We start from the raw sequence: 20,230 nt of genomic DNA on the forward strand, positions 1-20,230 counted from the left end.
AATTTTCACTTCATGAGGCAGGAAACATTTATAACCAATGAAATCAGTGGGGCTAGGAGCAGGCCCAAAGCCATTAATTATGGGAACTGTTGTGAGCAAATCAGGAGTATGGGCACAATCCTGAGAAACCAAAACTGACATTCAGAGTTACATGTCAATGAATTTTTCAGGTACTCAGAATCTCTGGGCATGAGTGTTGTGTGCATGTCATTTTTAATATTATCATTATTATTAATAAATTGCTGTGAATCTTACATTTTCCTTCATCTGTTCAGTAAACATAAAAACTAGATAAGAAAAGAATACTTCAAAATCTTTTTGATTTGATTAAGCCCTTCAGTCTTCTACCCAGAGACTAGCTCTAGGAAAATATTTCCAATGTGGACAGTAGCATTCCATACAGCATGCATCTGTAGGACTAAAAGAGTGCCCTTTATTGGATATTCAGTATCTTGCCTGTCCCAAGGCACTTAGGATAAAGATATATTTATTTTGCCTTAGCATCCTGCAAAGTCCTCTCTATTACCGCTACACACCCTCATTGCACAATGCAAACCAGCAACTGGGCGCTGAAGTCTTTATGCTGAGGCTTCCAGTTTATGACAGCATTACCAATAGTCCCACATGGCTTTCAAGCCAACTTTACCCCCATTTCATTTTGATCTTAGAGAAAAATGACAAACTTGGCTTAACTGATTCAAAGAATTCTAAATACCTTCCTTCCTCGAGCACAATCTAATTTGGATCTTAAAAAATAAAAATAAAAATAAAACCCAAACAAACCTGGATACAATACACCATTTTAGATAAATTACCAACTGCCCTTTTACATAGTCTTTGTTCTGTTGCATTAGAGAAACAGGGAACCAATGGCTGCACTTTCTTTTTGTTAACTCACTGCCGGGATCTCACTACTGAGCCTGCTGAGATATATACAGAAACATATAATCAGTGAAATTACTTAATGCACCTATACAAGATACACAGCACGACGACTTAAGTTCAGTCTCTTAAGCTAATGTGGCTCTGACGACTAGTGAATTTTTGACCTTCCAAAAGAGTCTTTTCTTTTCAACATGTCAAGAATAAAGATTAAAATATTATTTGCAAACGGGAAACTCACTACTTGCGAGTTGAATACCACTGCCTTTATTCACACAGATATTCTCACTAACTTCAACACAACGTCCTGAAGGCTTAAGCCTTACTCATATGAGTAAAGGTTGCAGGATAAAACCCAAAGTGATATTTCATACCATCACACCCAAATTAGCGAAGCAAAACTATAGGATGGCAGTGAACATAAAAGCAAGGGAAATAACATGAACAGTGGAGCAGTCAACAATTTAGCCTGAGGCACAAAACTAATGCAAGAGTAATTTCAAAGCACCAACTGAACCAACTAAGGTGACAAAAAATGTGTGTTATAATAAACCTAAAACAACACTTGCTGCCATTCCTGCCCTTCATCAAGATCAACACAAAATACAAACTAATGCCACAAAATGTCAGCAGCAGCATCATGAAGGGTACAAATATTAAGCAATAAATCATTTGTTCCTACGAGAAAGGAGGACTAAAGCAAGAATCCTGAACCGGAGGCCAGTCCAAAGCCCATTGAAGCCAATGAAAAGACTCTCACTGACTCGGTGGATTAGGCCCTAGTCATTATACTGAAAGTAAAACATCCCAAGCAAAAAAACTTTTACTCATGGAAGGATGTGTAAATATCCACTATCCACAATGCAATAAAAGACCCGGAACAGCTGACTTGGACTTGTGGGGCTTGTGTTGCGTGGCTATAAAACTGCAGTGTAGCTGTTCGAGCTCGGGCTGGAGCCTGGGCTCTGAGACTGATGGGGGACAGTCTCAGAGCCTAGGTTCCAGCCCCAGCCAGAACTGCTAAGCTGCTGTATTTAGCTCTGCAACTCAAGCCCAAGTCAGCTGACGTAAGCGCCGAGACTCGATGCCGTTGTGTTTTTGATCGCAGTGCAGACGTACCTTTAGAGACACAAATCAAAGAATCACCAATGGTTTTTCACTTAACCCACTAAACAAATGGTTTATCTTTAAAAACAGATATGTGCTTCTCCCCTAATCTTTATGATTATTATTTGTATTACAATAGCACCTAAAGGTTCCAGCTGAGTTCAGGGTCCCATTGTGCCCTCGTTTATACCAGAGGTACATACATTCAGTCAGAGACAATCTCTGTCCCAAAGAGCTTACAATCTAAGTAGACAACACAGTCAAAGGGTGGGAGGGGAACCAAAAGCACAGAGAGGTGTCTTAAGTCAAACAGTCTGTGAGTGGCTGACCTAGGAATAGAAGTGAGGTCTGCTGACTCCAAATCCCTATGTTCTGGACCACACTGCCGTTCAGTCAGACGTGCTCTCTTTACATAAAAACAAAACAAAACAGGTGAAGGTATTAGATAAATAAATATATAATTTATGTGATACAGAAAGAAACTTTACACATTAACACATTATAATAAGATCATCCCTCTTAAGATTTATCGTAAAACAAATAAGGTAAGTTCAGTTATTTTAGACATGGGATTGTAACGCAGTAATAGTGTATTTTCGAATGTACTATAAATCTGGGAATTTAACTAGCTAAGCCCCAAAATGTGTATATTACAGTAAGGATTTTCTCAACTTTCTACAACTGTATCCTACTATTGCTCTTAAGATATTTTTAAATCTTATTTTTCATTCAGCTCAGAGATCAGTGTATGTCAGCAAAAGTAGGGCATTTCTGGACACAAATCTCTTTGAATAAGCCAGCCTGTGACCAGAACATACTCAAAGAAAGTCTACCAAGTTCAAAGTCTCATCCTGCTCTTTTTGCTAACTATGATATTACAAAAACCCCTTTAACTAATAAGTTCCCCATGTGAAAAGCTACTACACACACAAACCTACCGAGCGATGAATCATTTTAATGAATTACCCCAGAGAATCAAAAGAGTAGGAAAGGATTTCAATGTCTACAGTTGACAATATGAGACTACAAGCTCAGATGTTCTCCTCTTCTCCCCAACCTATGGATCTGGTGCTTGGGTATAAATAAAACACTGCAAAGACACTGGCTCTGCTCCATTAAAAACTGAAATAATGGGTCTTAAACAGAAGTAGCTTCTATAATACACTGGTATTTAAGTGTTTCAGCTGTTGAATGGATTTGCTGTAAGCAGAGTAGACAGAAGAATACAGCAAAGGAGAACTTTTAATCTTCGCAAGTTAAAATGACCTTTAAATTTCATTTGTAGCTTTTAATACATACGAGATATAACTTTTACTTTACACTCAGGTTTAAAACTTGGGTTTTAGACCCAAGGCTGTTGAGAGAATTTCCAGGCATTTGGGAGAGTTGTGAGCTCCAGGGCACTTTATCCATCCAATAACCATCTGTAACACCTCTCACTTAACACAATTGCATACCACAGGACTGTTCTGTGATGCCACATTCTCATACTAATGGAAATGTGCCAAGAAGGGAGGGGCTTTGTTGTTTTGTTTTTAAAAAACATTCTGTAGATGAAGCATTATGTTTATAAAAAGAAAAGGAGGACTTGTGGCACCTTAGAGACTAACCAATTTATTTGAGCATGAGCTTTCGTGAGCTGTAGCTCATGCTCAAATAAATTGGTTAGTCTCTAAGGTACCACAAGTACTCCTTTTCTTTTTGCGAATACAGACTAACACGGCTGTTACTCTGAAACCTGTCTTTATGTTTATACCAGTTTTCTTTGAATGGTTTGGTGCTTGTCAGTCAAGTGCTTCTTCTATTGACACTCTCTCTCTCTCTCCTTCTGCCTACTCGCTATCCTGTTTAGATACTTACCTAATTACACATTCCTTCTTTGTACACAATTCAAATATCTTAACTTATATGTTTACATGAGGAATAAAAGAAGATAAGACAGACTGAATTGGGACATACAATTCTTTCATATGATGCAGACTACTGAAAAGATTAAATTTCACTAGTAGGTACAAAAAATAAATCCCAAAACAACCCTTCATTGCTTCCTCACAAATAATATTTCAAACTCTTACACAAGGTATATTTTTGGTTGTAAAAATTGAGATGCTACACAATTTATGGGGACTTGAATATAGTACAGTATATTTTCTCTCAAGAATGCACAACAGAATACTAGTTCTGAAGAAGTCACAGAAACTATTAAACTGAGGACACAAACCCTCAGTCAAAACCTATACTTTTTGAATTAAGTTTATATGTCAGTGGATCTTCTAAGTTTGGTCTGTGCTGGTTTTCTAATATGGGTTTCTAGTCTTACTTCCCATGGGTATTGTACACTGATTTTTTTTTCTAGGTTGGAATTACTCAACTGGAAGTTGATTGAGGGCACATTAGTTACAGGAAACATAATGGGAAATAGAGAGTTTATGTATATTCTAGACAAAGCAGTGTTCATAGCATCATTTCTGATCACAAGAAGAACAGGCCAATCAGTCAACAAGAAAGTGGCCCACTGCAATCAGTTCCTGCTTTGAACAGTACTGATTTTTTACAAGTTATGTCTTCTGCTAAGGGGGTAAAGACAGTTGTCATCAACCTGCATATAAAGTGATTCAAAACCAGTTAATGATGGTCCTGAAGTTAATGATGGTCCTGGAATGTCATCAGTAATATACTGATATGATCAACAGATATATTTAGAAAACTGTTGTAGATCGATCGAAATAATACGCACTATTTATCTGCGAATGAGCAGATGGAGAGAATGAAATGTTGAGCTCTCTTTTCAGAATGTCATTTTCCCCCAGTGATTTCATAGCTATAGCTTTATTCTTGAGAGTGGACTCTTAGGATGCAGAGTCTTGTCTAGGTTGCAGTCTCAACAGTGCCCAGCACAAATAAGAAGTGCTTGTCACCAGTGCTGCAGTCACATAAACAAGCAGCAGCTGGATGAGAAAAGGAGGGCATGTCAGCTCAGAGCGGCAGAAAAGGTTTTTCACGGCAGCTATTTGCAACCCTCCAAGGAGCTACAGAGGCTGCCCATTAAAACCCTGTTAAAACACTTCTGATGTTGTCAGCAGTGGAGAGCTGAAATAGCACAGTGATCACTGAGATGCTATCTGCCCCAAGCAGTTCACTGGTACTGTCAATACTATGAGCAAGAAGGTACAAGATGAGCAACAACCTAATTTCTCCATCAAAATTTCATAAACTCCCTGAGCTGGTAGAAACTCGAGATGGGGGTAAACACATGACAGCTGATAAGCTGATCATTCAGGAAAGATGATCATTGATCTGGAATCTTTTCCAAAACCTTTGAAGTTTTAAGCCAATTTACACTCTGAAACCAATGGCGTGTAAATCTGCATCTAAAGGACAGAAAAAGGAATTACAAGGAAGTCCATTAATCAAATGCCCATAATCATCTTCCCACCCTCCTACTTATTGTGAAAAGTTTTCTTAAATATATGTAATATGAGAAGGAAACCTTGCACAATTGTGTGTCTGTGTATATATATACATACACATACACACACTTCAAAACATCTTAAAGTACTACATTTGATGCCCCCCCTCACATTTGTAGATATATAAATGTGGCATTTATACATATAAATTTAGCATATATGTATTTCTTCTCACATTTCTATGCACTGAGTTATAAAAGGCTCGATTCAGTAGCCACTAAAGCATTTACGCATGTAGTCTCATTGGGCTACAGTGTGTGCCTTTTACTCGCTATGAGAGCAACCATACTGAAATGCAAAGGGCTACTCACAAAACAAGGTGTTACTCAGTGTGAATAAAGAGGGAAGAATCTGGTCCATTTACTTCCATGCTATTATTTCCATGAATAAGTGCTTCTTCTGGTAAGTAATGGCTACAGAAACAGAGCCAACGGGAAGAATTATTTAATGATACAGTAAGGAATACGTGCTTAATTGTGAATTTAATGTCTTGGCTATAATTTCATGAGAAAAATAACTGAGTCACCCACCTCTCAGCTTTCCAGCTTTAAATGAAGACACTCATTGTTAAAGAACGTTGAAAAATACTTCTGGTAGGAATGACTTAGTTACTTATATGGGAACCACGACAAATGTACTTAAGTTCTTCAGAATTCAAATTGTGTGAAACTGAATGCAAATTAATCAACAATACCATTGTTTCCTGGACAATCTCTGCAGGACCTCAATGTAAAAGACTGTGAAACTTCTAGACACATCATATGTTCCCTTCTGTTTATGCGGCCCAACACCCATTGTAGAGAGCCAAAAGATGTGGAGTCCTTGTTAGGGACAAAGCAGAGAACTGTATGGTGCCATTTGGAGTAGAGGGACAGATTAGATGCCCGCTGTTCAATATACGGTGACTATTCTGACCCTCTTATAGTCAGAGGTTTTGTGCTCATACCCCAGCATTTGCAAATGGCCTCTACATACAGTCAACATGCTTATATCATTTCATAACAAGTTGAAGATTTCTGCTGAGAACACATTACTATTTCCCACAGCAACAATGATTTATTTGGACCAGACTGGCAGTCCCTATGCAGAAAAAAAAAGGACTACAGAATCAAGCCTACTCACATTATGTGTCTTCCATAGTAAAGTATATTATTCCTCAGTGCATTATACATAATAATTTGGTTTTCCTCTGATTCATCCCCCATATTCACAGGCCACAACTTCATTTGTGCAAATTTGCGTTCTATGAGGAACTTTGCTGGGGAACAATATTTGGTGATGCAAGTTTGGATGGCATGATATCACGGAAGAGATGCTGGCTTGTGGTTGCTTTTGTGGCCGATGTATAAAATATCTGCATGTTACTTCACCCTATAGCTTCCCCCCCAACACAACTGGAACATATGACTCAGCGCTTGGAGAAACGGGAGCAGAAAAAAGATCTGTTCAGGACAGTAATTTCTTTATGAAGTTGCAGACCTAGTAACAATGATTTCTTGTGAAATTTAAAACGCCAAGTGCTGGCCTCAGCAATCCCTTCTAGGTTGAAGAGGCCTGGCGGGTATATTTTCTCCTTGATGTGCAAAGAGTTATACATGAGACTATACTCTTCAATCTTTCTGCAGGGAATTGGTGTTAGCTTCATTAATTCAGTGCCACTGAACTCTATGGAACTGGACTAACATCACATTGGACAGCAATTAGGCCAATCAATGGGAGTTAAGTGCCTAACCTACTTAGGTGCTTTTTTTTGAAAATCCCACTAGGTGCCTAAATGTATCTATAGGAACCTAAATACTTTTGAAAATCTGGCCTTTAGTCTTTCCTTCCTATGTGAGGAAAAAGCTTAAAAGTATTCAAAATTAGGACACAGAAATCAACACATGACTGTCGATTTATTCACCCTGGTCCCACGAGCCCAGAAATTAAATATCTGCCTTTATCCACCCAGCTTTCTCTGCCTGTATTGGATAAAGATGATGACACCATACAACTAGAATATAAACAAGATCACAACAATTTTAAGATGAGCATAACTTTTACGGGATCAAATAACCTTAACAACCCAAGCAGTCAATAACCAGTGCAAATAAACTCTGGTAAATAATAGCTGTTCTAACACTAAAAGCATGTGTGATATTCATGAGGCAATAAAATCTCCAGAATAGTTTGACACTTCTGTAATACAGTGTATTTTGTTCCATGGGCAAGGAAATTGCTAAAAGAAACCTTTAGTTAATTATTCAAAATTATAGAGGCAGATCATCAGCAAACACTAAAAAGGAAACAAACAAGTGGCAACAAGTAATCTGCCTGTTGATATTAAGACTGTAAAACCACAATTTTCTTGGATAAAAAGCAAAGCTTGTTAACAGGAATGGGGGGCCCGTGAAGAGTGCCTCTGTATCTTCCCACTCTTTCTACAGCTCTACAACAACATTTACTTTCTTTCCTCCCTAATTTAACTTTGGGCTTGTCTCCACTTACCAGGGGATCGATGCACAGTGATTGATCCACTGGAGGTTGATTTAGCAGATCTAGTGAAGACCCGCTAAATCGACTGCCAATCGCTCTCCCGTTGACTCCGGTACTCCACCGCAACGAGAAGCATGCGGTAAGTCAATGGGAGAGTTTCTCCTGTCAACCCAGCGCGGTGTAGACACTGCAATAAGTTGACCTAAGGTACGTTTACGTGAATAATGTAGCTGGAGTTCCGTAACTTAGGTTGACTTAGCCCCGTAGTGTAGACCTGCCCTTTGTGTTAAGAAGACTTTGCAGTTAATGCAGGTTTGTCATATTGTGGAGTGATGGCAGTAAAATCTGATCCAACAGTATCTAATTATTTAGCTCCACAACAATAAAAATATGTTTTTCAATATAAAAAACTATCTTCTGTTTTTTCAAAATTTTATTTTCACTCAAGAGATTTACAGCCTTAGCAGAACTCAAGCCCAAGTTATTATTCAAAAGCTTTGCCTTTCCTTTGAGAGTGTCTGTTTTTAATTTTTTTTTTCCCAAAGAAAAACACACAAATTATTTAGAGAAAGTTTGTTCAAAATTCGAAAAGAACACACGAAGAGAAATAATTACATTGAGAACAAATATTTTATGGCTTGAGCCTTCCTGAGCCCTGAAAATCTTGCTAAGATACTTGGAAGCTAGTTTGCCAAGAAGCCATTATATACTGAGAAATGTAATTAATAAAATTGTCAACCTTCCATAGAATTATGCAGGATTTATACTTGCCTCGTATTAAAATTACTTGGCAAATGTCATGCAGTCCAGCAAACACATGGGCACATTACCGGGCAGGAGTCGGGAAGGGTTCAAGACACAAATAGCTTTCATAACCAATGGCCAAAAACAACATTTTTTGCAAGTGTTCATATGATCATAAAAATGTGTAGCACAATATTCTGTTATTGTGCCCTTCTAGAGAAGGAAGGAGAAGGAAGGAGATATAAAATATAAAATCTATACACAAAAGGAAGGTATATGGAAACTAAAACAAAATGTCAATATGTAACACCCTAACAGAACAGACATTTAATTTTTGGAAGCAAATTAAGTCAATTAAAATGCATTCATAATAAACTGCAAATAAAATCTATGTTCTTAGATAGGTTACCTATTTTAAGCAAAAGATGTACTTTCTCTTTAGTTTGTGCTTCAAGCTTTTGTTCTATGAGAAGTCAAGTAATTAACTTGCCAGGGGAAGAAATTTTCCTCTTCAATACCTTTACATTTGTGTAAAGCAAAATTATACAAAATGCTGATGTAAGCCCCACAGGGAAAATACTTCTGTTGTAAAGCAAACACTTGTCTATACCACCTTAAATCCATTCATATGCCTTGTTCTGTGCTCAAAATCTGGACACTCCCATGATGCACTTGGGTAGAGTGTCTGCCTGCTGGGATGAAGTTTATTCACAGGAAATATGAAGGGAAAATTCATGCTCTGCTGCTTAATCAGAACTGACATGGCATCTCCAGAGAGAGAGAAACTTAGGATGTCAGGCAGGTTAGCATAGGGCAAGCAGACGGTCAATAAAATATTCAATAAAGTCCTCTGATATCATACACCTAATACTGTGGAAAGAGACAGAATTCTTCTTTTTGATAAAAAAAAATACAAGTTTAAAATGGGTTGTTAAAACGTCTATACAATGTTAACCTGCTAAAATGTGAAGACAATTGTGACTGGTTTTTAAGCGTGTTATAAAAAGCAAAACCAAATGCAAACTGATAAAACAAGATGTGCTCACATTGACACATAACAGAGACTGATTATTCAGAACAAGCAAAATGTTATTTATCTTCTCTAGAATAATAACATTGTTTTGTTGCCTACTAAACCTCACACGACTGTTCCTTACTTGGCCCTAACTATCAGGAAACAAGCATATGTTTAAACAAAATATCCACTGAGTGCATTAAAATATATGTTGCTTAGTCCAAAAGACACAAAACCCACCCAGTATGTAATGTATTTTCATCTGTATGACTTAAGAGAATACCATAGACATCCTAGTATTAAAAACGTATATTGATTAGCTTTCAGCATAGAAATACCCAGGGTGCTACCCTTACACAACATTAAAAATGCCATCCGTTGCTCACATTTTTAGACAACATTCATACTTGCACAACTGTATTTTTTTACTATCTGATCCAATGTTTCATGACACTTGTTTCAAGTCTTGATGTCAATGAGTTCTTAAATATTTCCCCACCTGAACAGATTTAAGAGAGTTTGGTAAGAAAACCTGGGAGGGATAAAGAAAGCAAGAGTCCATACGCAAAGAGCCCTTGAAATCATTCTGGTGACGCTGGATCTGAGTTTACAGAAAGGGAAAATTAAATCAAGCATTGGAGTGGATTAGGAAGAACTATACCAGGAGATGTATAATGTTAATCATGTTTTGTTAGGGGCAGTGCTTATCTACTCAAGCTTGCCCTGGAGATCCTTCTTACTTACTGCAAGTTTTATCTGTATAAGGCCAATTGGTTTCAATAACATGCTGACACATGTACATATGTGTATATACTGTATACATATACATACACACATAACAATGATGAGATGGTACAGGAAACCCTAGGATAGATAACATTTAGCACTTTCACAATGTTTGACCTTATCAAATAGTAATTCATCCTCATGACACCACTGTGATGTAGGTAAGGGTTACAGATAGGAAAAATGACAGATACCTGGTAAGTCACTTATAAAGACTAGACCGCAAGTCAGGGCCAGAGGCACACGTAGAACTCTAGGATACCGGCCCAACCCTGTGCTAGACCAGACAGACAGACAAGCCACTAACCTCTTAATAAAACAGAGGAGCACAAAACTCCTACAGAGTAGCATAGTCATAAATGCAAAATTTCATTTTCAGAAAAATTAATTCTTATAGCAGGTGTATTCCCTCAAAGGGAACAAATCCAGGCTTTGAGTGAAGAGCTACAAGGGTGCGTGGAACGGTCTTCACCGTGTGACCCACACACAGTCCACAGAGCTGCACCACAGCCATTCAGTGGCATGTGTTCCATCTTACAGGCTGAGAGGGGAGCTGCCACTTCTCTTTTGCAGTGGTTTGGGGCCACTGAAACTATAAACACAAGAGCTCAGGACTCCCTCCCTGACTTATCTCCAATGATCCTTTACCCCACCTCTTGGACTTAAGCCCCACTGCAAGACTTAAATGGTAAGGATGGCCTAGCGTGGATCCTCCACACCTGCATGAATGGCATGGTATCACCCTTACTATTGTACTTAAAGAGTCTCCATTGTTTAGGATCACAGAAAAAGTGTTCATTTAACCCAGCTATTCTCTTAGCAGATACATGCATGTAGAGATGTATCAAAATAAAGTGGGTCTGTGACCAATCTATCACTAGGGAAAGCCAAAAGAGGAACTGTACAAAGGAGAACCCATATGGGGACTCCAATTCCCCAAGACTCTTTCTCTGAGATCCAATAAGGAGACCAGAGGTGGGAAATGAAAAATGGAGGAGAGTTGGCTGGTGAACAAAGAGTACTTGTCTCTTCCATCTTGTTTCTCTTTATACGACGGGCTTGGGAAATTGGGTAACCTATTTCAACTACCCTCTCTGCAGGTTTGCCCAAGGCCTTCCTAGTGATGAACTGCAGCACCTATGCTGGGCTTTTTATGCGTCTATGCTGCATACAGTTCAAAGTCGATTTACCTTCAACAACATGAGAAAATGGGTATTCCTATAATAATCACACTAATTTTACACAAGGCTTTAACTATATCAAATGAAGATGATGTGGATAACCCGAGAGATCATAGTAACTTCCTTCTATCTTGAAAAATTAATGGATCAGATTTCTGTTTTCATCCCACCCTTCTAATGTGTTTGACCTTTTAGAGATTCTTTTTAACAGGATTATTTCTCTAGCAGATATTCACTTTAGAAAGTTTTATTCTATTTTTTAAAACATTTAGCTTCATGCACAGAAAGTACAGATCTGTTCCTTTAATTGGTATTGCTTTAATTGAGCCCTGCTGTCCAAACCACACAGTTCTCTGACGAATGAGCAAAAGGGTTAGGATATGAATCTGTCAAGTTTGGAATATTTTTTCTATGGAGTTCTGTAAAATGACTGAAGACAATAATGCTTCAGTATTTTCTGAGAATAGCTCATTTGTTCTTTATTTCAGTGTTACAGAAAAGATTATTTGCGACTATTCACTGCCTTACAAAATATTCAGATTCTTCAATGAAAAGAGTTTCCCACATTATGTAGACACCCACACAGCTACATCTGAAAGTGAATGAAAAGCTGTGCTATAAGATGATGACTATGGTAACCTCTCGCTGTGTCCAGCTTTGCTTAGCCACTTTCAGTCTGCATCTGTGTTGGGAAAAGTGTGGAGCAGATACAAGATTTGGTTGATTAAACACAAAAATGGAAAATGGAAGCAACCATGTGATGGCTGAAGCAAATTTGCAAGATTCTTGTTTGCATTTGAAAACTGTTCTACTTATGGTTAACTAAAACCCCCATATAATTTTTTGCTTCATAGGAATCCATTATAATGTACAACTGTATAAATCTGGTTATGTGTTGGGGAGTATTTCACCTCTACTCTAGGCCACTGGTTTGAAATCAGACCAGTTCAGATTTAACCAGAAGTTGTTACCATCTGGAGAGTGTTTAATGATTTACATGAAATCACTTGGTGGTCTAAGTCCCGTTCCTAATCATAAATACCACCATCATATTTGGAACCCTTGTTAGTAGTCTCAGCTTAGACACCAAGGATTCAGTGGGCAGTGGACATGAGACTAAGGATGAGTGAACCGAACCATCCAATAAACATGGATTCCAACCTTCATGTCTTTCAATCCAGCACCAGAAAAGAGTTTAAATTACAGAATTTTTAAAATGTACTATCTGCGTTATATTGCTGCTTTCTGCAGTCAGCTGCTAGGGTATCACACTATAATATAAAGCTCACGATACACCAGAGGATCCCTATTTTTTAGGCCCACATAAGCATGAAGAGTCACAAACCCTGTGTTTCATTTTAGAGGGAGATGGCCAAGTTAGAATACCTCCTACAGTACCAGTCACAGCAGCATACCACAGATGAAGCTGTGCAACGGGGCAGGAGAACTGAAAGTTGAATCTGGTTAAAGGCAAGGGAACCAGCCCTGTTCAACACAGCTATTGATAGATGACTGTAAAGGGAGACCTCCACAACTAGAAGGAAAAATTGAATACAAAAGCATACCACTTTTGTTAACCCCAATTTACTAAACTTCTTTCATGAACCCCTCAGATCAAGTCAGTTTCACAATTACAGTCAAATCCATCCCCCCAGGCCAACTGAGTGTATCCCGCCAATCCTTGCAATTTCAGGACTTTCCTGTATTCAGTATAGTTAACAATTAAAAAAACCACTAGCTTGCTATCTTCTTATCTACAGTAGTAATGAATTTCCCATAATACAGTATGGATAGGCTCATATTGCACCATTGTCTGACACTACCTTCCACTTAAGACATGGGACATGATTGCCAGTTCTTCATTGACTCTTTTGTTTGTAATTTTTCTCCCATTTTCACTTGTTTTCCTCACACGTTTCTACAAGGTTAATCCAGATGAGGTGTGTAAGGCTTAGGCCAGCAGATCAGTTTTCTCTTCCTCTCATTCCATGTCTCTGAAATGTAATCCGCCCCCTCTCTTCCACATCTGAGGAAATAGTGAGCTGTTGTAATAATACAATCTAATGGCTACTGACAGCGCTAAGATTTGAACCAAGTTTGTAATGCAGCTTGGCTACTCAACTTCTTTAAGAGATTGTGAAAAGAGATGTTGCTACAATGAAGAAATGCAGAAAACAAAGAGTTGTTCTGCTTTGAAAGCTGGCTGGAATAGAGAGCTATCTTCAAAAATAGACAGGAAGCAGAAAAGACTAATGTTGGGCAGATGACAGATCCCTGAATTCAGTTAACTGGCCTTCAAGATATGAGTGTTCTATTAAACATAGAGGCATTATGCTGGTCGTCCTCTTTAAACCCAAGAGTGATTAAAATGCTGGCAGAAAATAAAAACTGGCTATTGAAGGGCCTGCCCTGAGGTCCTAATTTCAAATCAAATTTTACAGCGCCGCACAGGAACAATGGTAGCCCAGTACTCTAAGTCTTCTTTTTGTCACTTTGTACAAAGAAACCCCCTCAAACTCTCTCAAAGAACAATGGCCCCTCTTGAGTCACAACTACGCCAAGAATGGGCTCAAACCATACAAAAACACATTTTAAAAATACATTTTACACTGCCCTTGACATTTGAGATAAATAGAAGCCAATGCATTGAAATTCCAAGTATTTTTTTTATATCCATTCACAATGTGAATTTTTATTTCCCCCAGTCTACTTGATCTTTGACATTTTGGCCTCTGTAAAAGGAGGACACAGCAGAGCAGTCAAAGAAATTAATTATGCAGATAATTGCATTTTATTAAAATGATTACTGTAACAGAGAACACAATAAATGACAGCTGTGCGAACCTGGCCCACAGAAGAAAGCAAGAGGACACAAGCAGTTCATTTTTAATTGAAAATCATCAAAGCTATTAACATGTAATTATCTGTTATTGATATAGGACACTGGATTAATTAGGATTTTTCTATATCTTCAGGTTTGCTTTCTTTTAAAAACACTTTCCATATTTCTGCTGAGCTGCTTCAGACTCCCTTTTTATATAGGGCGAGTTTATTTGAATTTGGCAGCTTGGTTACAGACAGTTGTTTCCTAGCGAACAGAACACAAGACCATATGTTTCAACGTTTAAGCAATTTAGAATCAGAGGTATAATTCTGAGTGTCCTTAGAAGAAATTGTACGTTAAATACCCAAAGGATCTGAGCACTACACAAGATACAGCCTTTTTTAGCACTTTTCCCATAGCAACAAAACCACTCTACACTACTTATATCATATACTTGAACCACAAGCATGCTGAGAGCGTTGGTGAGCTGACTAGTTTGCATTCAGCCCCTTCAGGGGCTTGCGGTGTTTCCAACAGGAAGACATGGATAAGTATACCCTTTTTTCCCTTGTCTGGAAGTGAATTCATCCAGAGTTGTCTTCAAGAGACATCTACAGTCAAGATTCATAGAATCATAGAATCATAGAATATCAGGGTTGGAAGGGACCTCAGGAGGTCATCTAGTCCAACCCCCTGCTCAAAGCAGGACCAATCACCAATTTTTGCCCCAGATCCCAAATGGCCCCCTCAAGGATTGAACTCACAACCCTGGGTTTAGCAGGCCAATGCTCAAACCACTGAGCTATCCCTCCCCAGATTCATACCTGCCTTCTTGATTTGTGGGCATCTAATCTACTTTGTAAACGGGAATATCACCAATGGCTTCCTTCAAGAACAAAAAACAAGACTAAACACATCACAATTTCTTCATCAATTTTGCTGGGCCACAAAGACAAGTTTTTAGCTGCATGAGGGACATGAATGTAGCAAAGGCAAAGCAAGAAAGTTTTCCATCACTAGAGTGAAAACATTTGCATAAACCTGAAAATAAGTAGTCTGTGCTCCTTTCTCATTTCTTTGGGATGATGAACAACACCAAAAATGGTTTCAGAGTAACAGCCGTGTTAGTCTGTCTTTGCAAAAAGAAAAGGAGTACTTGTGGCACCTTAGAGACTAACCAATTTATTTGAGCATGAGCTTTCGTGAGCTACAGCTCACTTCATCGGATGCAACACCAAAAATGGATTTAAACCAAGAAATAGCCAAGGCAATCCCCCCAGGGTTTTAGCACAGTGCATGCCCTTGCACCAGTATGGCAGTATTATTTTTCCGGACATGAAGTCACACGACCTCCAAATTACTTAAGAACATTTTAAGACTAGTCTTAGAGAAATTTTTTTAAATACATCACTGAATCAGTTAGAAAGTGTTGTCTTCACAGCTTTAATCATAGTAACCAAAAGAAACCAACACAAAACGAAAAGAAGTTAGAATTTAGTGATATCTTTCTTTTTGCAAAACAAATATGAAACAAGAAATCCCATTTTAGGCAATTCCTTCAAAGATTAAATGTTACTCAGATGTATTTCCCAAATTTTTCGTCAGGTTTTGTACAACAGGGAGTTAGGCATATGATCCACTTACAATTATTTGGGGGTTGAAACAGTAAAGCCAAATTTGGTCCTCTGATACAATCATGCGGGTTTTCACTGACCTAAATGGGACCTATGCACAGCAAAATGCCTACACAGAATCATAGAACTGGAAGGGACCTCGAGAGGTCATCTAATCCAGTCCCCTACACTCATGGCAGGACTAAATATTATCTAGACCATCCCTGACAGGTGTTTGTCTAACCTGCTCTTAAAAATCTCCAATGATGGAGATTCCACAAATTCCCTAGGCAATTTATTCTAGTGCTTCACCACCGTGACAGTTAGGAAGTTTTTCCTAATGTCCAACCTAAACCTCCCTTGCTGCAGTTTAAGCCCATTGCTTCTTGTCCTATCCTCAGAGGTTAAGAACAACAATTTTTCTCACTCCTCCTTATAACAACCTTTTATGTATTTGAAAACTGTTATTGTGTCCCCTCTCAGTCCCCTCTTTTCCAGACTAAACAAACCCATTTTTTTCAATCTTCCCTCATAGGTCATGTTTTCTAGACCTATAATCATTTTTGTGGCTCTTCTCTGGACTTTCTCCAATTTGTCCACATCTTTCCTGAAATGTGGTGTCCAGAACTGCACACAATACTCCAGTTCAGGCCTAATCATTGTGGAGTAAAGAAGCAGAATTACTTGTTGTGTCTTGCTTACAACACTCCTGCTAATACATCCCAGAATGAAGTTTGCTTTTTTTTTGCAACAGTGTTACACTGTTGACTCATATTTAGCTTGTGGTCCACTATGACCTCGAGATCTCTTTCCACAGTATGCCTTCCTAGGCAGTCATTTCCCATTTTGTATGTGTGCAATTGATTGTTCCTTCCTACGTGGAGTACTTTGCATTTGTCCTTATTGAATTTCATCCATATATAGGGGACGCAATTGCAAAAGTTGCTAAGGGATTTAGGAGCACAATTTATACTGACATTTAATGGAACTCGTGCACCTCACTCCCTTAGACACTTTTGAAAAATCTCCCTGAAAAGGTTAAACAGCTTAAAGGATCAAAGAAATCAAAATGTGCAAAAAAAAAAAAATAAATTACACATTTACACTGAAACAAAGCATGCCACCTATTATCTCACAGGAGGCACGGCTAACAGTAACCATTGGAGAGCCAAAATCCTTGAATAGGGATGATGCTTACATATCTTGCCAAATGAGTATCTACAACTGAAGAAGAAGACTAGACCTTTGTGTGCTGCCCGGTTTTTCAAATCCTTTGCATTCTGAGATCAAGTCCACCACACTTTCAAATGGACCATACGTTAACGTCAGTCCATTCATATATCCCCGATTTAATTGCAAAACTCATCTCAACCTTAATTATGTGGGCACAACTTACACATCCATAAAAATGCACTCCCAAGGTTCATATGGTTCCTAAATTAGAATTCACTGTTTCTTATTTTATGGTGACTAACCCTTCTTCTCTTGCCCAATTTATGACATACTGACAACAGATCTGGAAAGCACAATGAGACCTGACATAGTCAAAGTCCAATATGTCAAATCCAATAAAAGTCTGCATGAAGACCTTGCCATATGAAAAATGGACCTGATCCTGCTCTCACAGAAGTCCAGGGCAACATTTCCATTAACTTAACTGGAAACCAGAACAAGTCCTAAATGTCTTGTAGCAATTTCTGAACATCTCGTAGGATGAACTCAGAAAGCTGCTTGCCATGTTCCCTAGCTCAGCTCACAGGACAGCAATCTTTCTCAATGTATGTGCTGGAAGTATAATAAATGAAAATATCTCATTCTGTCTGGTTTATGCCAGTCATTTACAAAATACTGTCCCACTTGATAAATGCGTGAGGGAAAGCTGCAAGTCCTAACTGGTTTGTTGAAACGAAAGAAAAAGCTTTTCTGGCCTAGATTCTGCGGAACATTTGACTGGGAAATTTAGTGCCCCACTGCATGCCCCTTGGTATGGTTTTCTACCAGCATCTGTTTGAAAAAAGGTTTCTTGTCTAGGGAATGTAGGTCACTCTTGAAGTAGGAATGAGAAAAGTGAGACTGTGTGTGTGTGTGTGTGTTTTCTGACTGGGGAAAAAGTGAGGATCAATGAGTAATGCCTGTTGCTCTTCCACTCCTGCTGTTGTTATTGCTAAAAGCAATGGATTTTATAAGACAGGAACCTAAATTCACAAGTCTCCGTGGGTTCAAAGGCAAGTGCTATGAAAGCTCTCAAAACAACACCTGATCGCCAAAGTGTGTTCAGGGACTTCAGCAACCTCTTAATATTGTACTTCAATTCAAATATTTTTGTACTACATAGTGGTTACTTACTCTTCAGACCTTAGTACTGTTTATGGAAAACTGAAATAGCTACGAGGTGATATCAGATGGTTCTATCTAGAGTGGGAACATTCTCTGTGGCGTATACAAAATTGCCACATTTCCTCTGCTTTCTAACAACTAGGAAACTGGTGTTGCTCTTGGTACACATACAATGCAGCAACTATGCTCATCAACTTCATTAACATTTATTTACTAAAGAAATTTAGTACTATAAAAACCATACAGTGTATTACTATTGAGCTGGTAGATAAAATGACAATACTAAATGATTCTTGAAAATTATTACATTTTGTATTAAGTGAGTTATCTGAGATAAAATAAATACACAAACATTGTTGAGTGATGTGCAAAATACCCACAGAGATATCAAATCTTAAATTCTGTTAGGCCACCCTGTTTGAGAGTCACACTTTTACCACCTCATGGACTTAATCCGACACTCAATGAAGTCCATCCATCTATTTCAGGCATTTCTAATATACCAATCACGGCAGTACCTAGATGTCAGATACAAAATTGCACAAGCTCTCCGGGAAGCACTGTAGTCAAGTAGTTTAGGCAGTGGCTTTGAGACCTGGCAGCGAATTATCCTGTGACCCGGGGTAGGGAAGGTACAGATTTGAATTTCTTTGAAAAGGACCTTCTCCTTCTCTCATTGTACAGATATGAAGGAACATCTCCAAAGACAATCCCATAGAATGACCTTCCCTTCATAAAAGACCAGTGTTGCAAAAAGCTTTTCTCCTAAAAGATCCAACTAGCTTTTTTAAAGTAGTCCAGGCTGGGCCTGGAGCTGTCCCTAGGGGAGTTACTTCAGACCTACTGTTATGGTTTCTAGGACAAACTGCACACCACCAGGTAGCAAGAAGAAATGCCCCATGAAAGTGTAGAGATGGTCTCTTCTTCCAGGGCTGCTATGCAACTGCCCGATAGGAAACTGGAAGATGGAGGGCTTTCAAGTTTTTCACTATAAACCCAGAAGACTTTATCCTGCCATGGAGTGAGCTTCTGCAGGGCTGTAATGGATTGGAACCAAATGAATCAGGCCTATAGTGTTTCAATTTTTTAATATGCAAGAGAAATAAGGAGCTGTTCATATAGTAGCTCCTTCTAGATTTTTATTAAATCTTGGAACTAAGAAAAATATTAAATGTTACAGAGTATATCTTAAAGTATTAGAAGTGTGCCTTGTTTAGGTCATTTGCTTAATTTTAAAACTACCGGTAGTTATTTATCAATTTATAAAAAATTTTAATATTGCAAAGATTCCGCCATTGCTACTTGATACGTTGATAGAGAAATTCATATCCATGCATGAGCAGTTTTAAGTGATTCTTTTAAAAAGTGAGTAAATCCATTTGTGATATTTTCTTTAGGGAAATAAAAAATGAGATATACATTTTTGACATCACATTAAAAATGTGTAGACCTCAGGCTACATATACCTAACCAAGAAGGCTTAACTCCCTTCAAACTCCCATTGAATCCCATGATTGCAGTTACTCATATGCTTAAGTGTTTGCAGGTTGAGGTCCTTAGTCAATAAACATACCACAGTGTTTAATCCATCTCAAGTTTCAAATCAAACTGGTTGCAAAATCAAAATCCAGGGTGTCCTGAAGGAACTTGAAATGTGGAAGTTTGGTCCTGACGTGAACTAAGCTTTTACTCCGTCAATGCAAATATTTTACTAATGACACAGAATGCTATTTCTTCATCCTTTGCACACTGATTTTTTCATCCACTGAACACTTGAAATTCACAATGAAGTCAGT

At 38.3% G+C, this 20,230-nt stretch overlaps 1 protein-coding gene across 15 annotated transcripts in view; it reads right to left on the reverse strand.

Moving 5' to 3' along the window:
* BCAS3 (BCAS3 microtubule associated cell migration factor) overlaps window positions 1-20,230 on the reverse strand; it is a 500,928-nt gene that overhangs the window by 144,496 nt on the left and 336,202 nt on the right. For 2 of the 15 annotated variants that reach the window (XR_012155469.1, XR_012155468.1), the window contains exon 26: window positions 2,319-2,395. The exons of 12 other annotated variants lie outside the window; for them this stretch is intronic. The gene's annotated coding sequence lies outside the window, so the exon portion shown is untranslated. Of the gene's footprint in view, window positions 1-2,318; window positions 2,396-20,230 lie in introns of those variants that run through there. One more of the 15 variants, XM_073315913.1, reaches the window with a different exon arrangement.

The sequence above is a fragment of the Lepidochelys kempii genome, chromosome 17 (assembly GCF_965140265.1).
Source record: "Lepidochelys kempii isolate rLepKem1 chromosome 17, rLepKem1.hap2, whole genome shotgun sequence".
Lineage (NCBI taxonomy): Eukaryota > Metazoa > Chordata > Testudines > Cheloniidae > Lepidochelys > Lepidochelys kempii.